Here is a 6,252-nt window from a genome sequence, read left to right as displayed (position 1 = left end):
GTCCATTTTTGGTCTACTGGTGGCGGTTCTAGATGTTTCTAGAATGGATGAGGGATAACCCCTGGCTCTGAATTTCTTTGTCATCTCTTGTATGCGTAATTCCCTGGTGTCGCTATTGGAGACTATGCGCTGTACCCTTTGATATTGTGCTTTGGGTATGGATTTCTTGGTTGACGGGGGATGGAGACTTTGAAAATGTAGGAGACTGTTGCGGTCTGTACTCTTAGAATATAGATCAGTGCTAAGGAGACTAAACAGTACCGCTCCCTCATGGCTACAGACAAGCGGTGGATACCGTGTCTGCCAGGAACGCATTTTCCTACAGCGGCTCTCCTACAGGTATGATGTGCCTTTGGACCACCACGACCGTATAACCGGTAACCCACTTTTATGTAACATCTAGCCCCCTCATGTCTTTTTCAGCCGGCACAAATCTCAAATAGGTCGCCCTGGGAGGCCATCACTTTACATCTGGGCTACGTTACCTGAGGTAAATACAAGATAGGTGGGATGTCCCCAGAATTGATATGGCCCTATACTATGTAGACACACCTACATTCCTCTCTGTTATTACCATTACCATTCATCACAGGTCCCTATTCGTACAGCAACATTTGCTTCCGCAAGCGACTATTTTTGTGAGTACCACCATGCACTATCAGCTATACACTCACGTCTTACACAGCTGTGAGTGATTGTCTTCCTTTATCACGCCATTACAGGCAACACGCAATATCTGCGTCCCGACTATTGGAACTGTCCACACACCTTGATAAGATACAGCACGGTATGTGTTTCTTCCGTTATGTCTTTCTCACATTTGGTTGGTAGATCGCCATGCCCAGCGAGAATATTGTGCTCGGTTATACTCTCATGGATCTTGTAATAATTTACAAATATGGCTCTGTTCTATGAATTGTATATACTTTATTTTGTTATACATATTGGGTGTTATCTGTACACTGTATTATACTATATTTTTGTTTTCAATTTTTAATGTTGTAGTGACTGATGAAAGCCTAATATAGGCTGAAACGTTTCCAGTGCTACTACAGTACCAATAAAACCTGAAAAAAAACCTATGCTTAAGTTGAGTGCGAGACTTCTTCTACTGTTTACTATAAGGATTTGGGCACCTAGTCTCTGCACCATATTATAGCAGTGCACACGGTGTTTTCCTTATATACACTTTGCCTGTACGTGTTTGCACGCTATAGAGCCATGTCTAATCTCCCCACGTTTTCCTACAACGCAGAGGAAACCGCCAATATTCTCGCCCAATCTAAAATATCCAGTGATTTTCTACTGATCCCACCACGTGAGATTCGTGGTCGTGATCTAGAACGGGAACTGAGATCCCAGACAAACCTTGAGCTTCATTGCGCTACCTTGTCAGAATATATACGGGTACAACGAATCCCGAGGGGGTTACGTGTCCCTCTCCGCCCCACACTGTTTAAAGACTCACCAGATTTTTGCACTAAATTTGAGCACATTCTCAATAAGTGTTCCCTAGATCTAATTACCCTTACAGTGGAACATCTCCAACGCGCCATTGCAGATAGCATTGAGAACATTAAATCTATTGAAATACAGTTATCTGCTACAGGTTCATCAGAGGAGCTATCCTCACTCAAGGCGGAGATCCAGGATCGTATCACCAGACACAAAAAGGACATTGAAGCCAGAAAACGAAATAAATTTGCAAGGGACGCGGAGGACTACAAGAACAACAGAGTGTACAGATGGCAGGACAACTCTCGGCGCACAACCATACGTCCAAACCATCCTACATCTTCAGATCCCTCAACCTCTGGGTCGGACCACGAATCTGCACCTACTACCTCAGTGTCAACCCTTCCTTTTTTAGGACAACGGCGATACCCCACAAGAAGACAAGACGGGGACAGAAACACAAGAAGAAACCAGGAGACATACAGGACCACTCGATCGAAGGTATGGACAATCTAGTTATAAACATTTCATCTCGCACATTAAGTGTGGCTGAACACTCTCTTTTACAGAAAGGACTCTCATTCTGTCCATCATATCGGTGCCGCACTTTTGAGTTAGATATGGATCTTCAGAGATTCTTTCGCTCGATCAGACTGAAGGCACATTTCTCCACTATCCCTCCAGTCACAGAGATTATCCCCATGGACAGTAATTCCAAATTGTTATCCTCGTCCAGTTTGGGCCTTAGGAATAAAAGCCACTTTAGACCCCCACAAAGTTCACACGCAGTCGAAACTTTTGTTGATTTCATACAAGATGCGTTCACATCTCTCAGGGGGGACATTGAAAGAGGCAACCTTTTCCATCCTCCCAACTTGACGGTAGAGGAGAGACATTCTCTCAAAAATTTGCAGGGTGACAAGTCTATTATTATGAAACCAGCAGACAAGGGAGGGGCATTGGTGATCATGGACAGGGCTAAATACCTTGCAGAGATAATGAGACAACTGAGTGACAGTTCTATCTACCAGGTACTAGAGAGGGATCCTACACATGAGATTCGTCACATGATCGAAACTATCCTTCACAAATATACACACCTGGGGGTTCTGGATCAGAAAACATGTAGTTTTCTTATGAACCCTAACCCCATTATACCTGTATTTTATACACTTCCTAAGGTTCACAAAAATCTCGAAAACCCACCAGGGAGACCCATAGTGGCCTCCACAGAGTCTATATTGTCACCTTTGGCAAGATACGTCGAACGGATACTCACCCCCCTCATACAGGAGTCAAGATCTTTTTTACTTGACACAGGTTCCTTTTTACGACTGATTGGAGAAATTAACACCATTCCAGTGGATGCCCTCTTGGTGACCTTGGATGTGAGGGATTTATATACTTCAATTCCCCATGAGGAGGGCATCAGCTCTGTCCGCCACTTACTTGAGAACACAAACAGAGACACGGACCAGACATCACTATGTATTGACCTCCTAAAGACCATACTTACCTCAAATTTTTTTCTATTTGAAGATACATTCTATCTTCAAAAACGGGGGACCGCGATGGGCTCACACGCAGCACCTCCGTATGCAAATGCGTATATGGTCCACTTCGAGGAGAGTAGTATATATTTGAATCCCCTCTTTAGGGAGAATGCCATCGTATGGAAAAGGTATATAGATGATGTCTTTTGTATATGGCGGGGCTCGGAGGAGACCCTCCATACCTTTCTATCTTTTTTGAACACCTCTTGGCCAGGCATCTCGTTCACCATGAACTACCATAGGTGGAACATGAATTTCTTGGACACTCTGGTGATTAAGGACACTAGTGGTCTCCTTAGCACTGATCTATATTCTAAGAGTACAGACCGCAACAGTCTCCTACATTTTCAAAGTCTCCATCCCCCGTCAACCAAGAAATCCATACCCAAAGCACAATATCAAAGGGTACAGCGCATAGTCTCCAATAGCGACACCAGGGAATTACGCATACAAGAGATGACAAAGAAATTCAGAGCCAGGGGTTATCCCTCATCCATTCTAGAAACATCTAGAACCGCCACCAGTAGACCAAAAATGGACACCACCTCACGCATCCCCTTTGTACATTCATTCCACCCTTACATGTACAAATTACATAGGGCGATACGTAACAACTGGTCCATTCTCTCCAATGCTTTTCCTAAGGTCAGGGAATTTCAACAACCCTTCCTTCCTTGCTTTAAGAGAGCCCCGAGTCTGAGGGACAATCTTGTCAGGGCGGATATTGGCACAAAATCAGTCATGAGACAAAGCTTCTTGAGCACACCGAGGGAAGGTACCTTTCCCTGTCTAAATTGTGTCCAATGTAATAACGTATTGAAAGGAAACGTAGTCAGACATCCATACTCTGGGAAGGAGTTTAAAATTCGAGGATTTTTCACGTGCAGTTCAGCCTACGTAGTTTACGTAATTAAATGCCCTTGCGGCTTACTGTACGTAGGAGAGACGACACAACCCATTAGAGATCGTGTGTCCAAACACAAATCCACTATACGCTGTAATAATCTCTTACTACCATTACCCCACCACTTCCACACATCGGGACACAGTATCTCACAGCTAAAATTCCAAGTTCTGGAACATGTCCCCACACAACGCAGGGGGGGTAACAGGATACTTATGCTTAAAAAACGAGAGGCATACTGGATCCACTGTTTAGACACACTGTCCCCAAAAGGACTCAACAGGGAATATGAGTTGTCCGCTTTTGTCTGAAGACGCTATTGATCTGGTTACTATTATCTCAGTATGTTTTCATAATGTTTTATGACATATGTAACATGACATGTTGGATTGACATCTATTTTCATCTTTTAGAATCGTCTATATTAAGGATGTCTGACACAGCATGAATCTGCACCGGATCAATCACTTGTCACTATGGCACTATGCACCACGGACCACCTAGAGATCCATCCTGTCGGTTGACACCTGTGTTGTGTATGTTCCATCATCTTCACTTCTATGCAACACCGTGTGCCTCTTATGGCCTGCATGTTACCCCATACGATACAAATAGTTATCCATCTGCTCTGATACACACTGTGTCCCCCTGTGTTTTTCAATCACAGTTACAACACACACTGGAGCACGCCCCCACCCTTTTATTCCCACCTTCTTTCAGGTCCGCCCATCTCATTTACATTACAACAAGGTGTCAGCCTTGTACATATAATAATACCATTGTCCACATGCCCGCATAGCAGCCATCACCACTTGCAGCTTGCATACTGCCCACAGCGTAATGTCTAGCGATTCTGCTAGATACATTACCGCTGTTACTGTGGAACGCATCCACACTGGCTGACACGCACGGCCATGTCCTTCCGGTCTGGCCGTTCCCATACAGCGTCACTTCCGGTTACAACGCGTGCACATGATTCATACCCAGGGATATAAACAGTACCGCTCCCTCATGGCTACAGACAAGCGGTGGATACCGTGTCTGCCAGGAACGCATTTTCCTACAGCGGCTCTCCTACAGGTATGATGTGCCTTTGGACCACCATGACCGTATAACCGGTAACCCACTTTTATGTAACATCTAGCCCCCTCATGTCTTTTTCAGCCGGCACAAATCTCAAATAGGTCGCCCTGGGAGGCCATCACTTTACATCTGGGCTACGTTACCTGAGGTAAATACAAGATAGGTGGGATGTCCCCAGAATTGATATGGCCCTATACTATGTAGACACACCTACATTCCTCTCTGTTATTACCATTACCATTCATCACAGGTCCCTATTCGTACAGCAACATTTGCTTCCGCAAGCGACTATTTTTGTGAGTACCACCATGCACTATCAGCTATACACTCACGTCTTACACAGCTGTGAGTGATTGTCTTCCTTTATCACGCCATTACAGGCAACACGCAATATCTGTGTCCCGACTATTGGAACTGTCCACACACCTTGATAAGATACAGCACGGTATGTGTTTCTTCCGTTATGTCTTTCTCACATTTGGTTGGTAGATCGCCATGCCCAGCGAGAATATTGTGCTCGGTTATACTCTCATGGATCTTGTAATAATTTACAAATATGGCTCTGTTCTATGAATTGTATATACTTTATTTTGTTATACATATTGGGTGTTATCTGTACACTGTATTATACTATATTTTTGTTTTCAATTTTTAATGTTGTAGTGACTGATGAAAGCCTAATATAGGCTGAAACGTTTCCAGTGCTACTACAGTACCAATAAAACCTGAAAAAAAACCTATGCTTAAGTTGAGTGCGAGACTTCTTCTACTGTTTACTATAAGGATTTGGGCACCTAGTCTCTGCACCATATTATAGCAGTGCACACGGTGTTTTCCTTATTTACTGTGTGCAAGGCATTGTGAAATCTGCGACCCAAAATCCTTCAGTAATCTTCAATGTAGTGCCCAGTATCAGAAAATTGGCTTTGCATCCTAATTCATGGGTCTTCCAGAAGGACAATGACTCATAATATACTTTAAGAAGCACCCAGAAAATGATGGAAACAATGCGCTGAAGAGTTCTCAAGTGGACAGCAATGAGACCGGATCTTAATCCCATTGAACACATGAGGAGAGAGATCTTAAAATTGCTATTTGGGAAAGGCACCTTCAAATATGAGAGACCTGGAGCAGTTTGCAAAAGAAGAGTAGTTCAACGTTTCAGTTGAGAGGTGTAAGAAGCTTGTTGATGGTTATAGGAAGAGATTGATTGCAGCTATGTATTCCAAAGGGTATGCAACCAAATATTAAGTTGAG

At 43.7% G+C, this 6,252-nt stretch overlaps 1 long non-coding RNA gene across 1 annotated transcript; it reads left to right on the top strand.

Annotated features, from left to right (window-relative positions):
- The first annotated feature begins 747 nt into the window (after positions 1-747).
- LOC143783493 (uncharacterized) lies at positions 748-4,418 on the top strand. Its single transcript, XR_013217208.1, has 3 exons — positions 748-787; positions 1,610-1,956; positions 4,326-4,418. It is a non-coding gene; the product is annotated as an uncharacterized LOC143783493 (long non-coding RNA).
- The last annotated feature ends 1,834 nt before the right edge of the window (positions 4,419-6,252 follow it).

The sequence above is a fragment of the Ranitomeya variabilis genome, chromosome 6, assembly GCF_051348905.1.
Source record: "Ranitomeya variabilis isolate aRanVar5 chromosome 6, aRanVar5.hap1, whole genome shotgun sequence".
Classification (NCBI taxonomy): Eukaryota; Metazoa; Chordata; class Amphibia; order Anura; family Dendrobatidae; genus Ranitomeya; species Ranitomeya variabilis.
The sequence above is the reverse complement of the archived record's forward strand: the minus strand, read 5'-3'. Positions and strand labels throughout refer to the sequence as shown.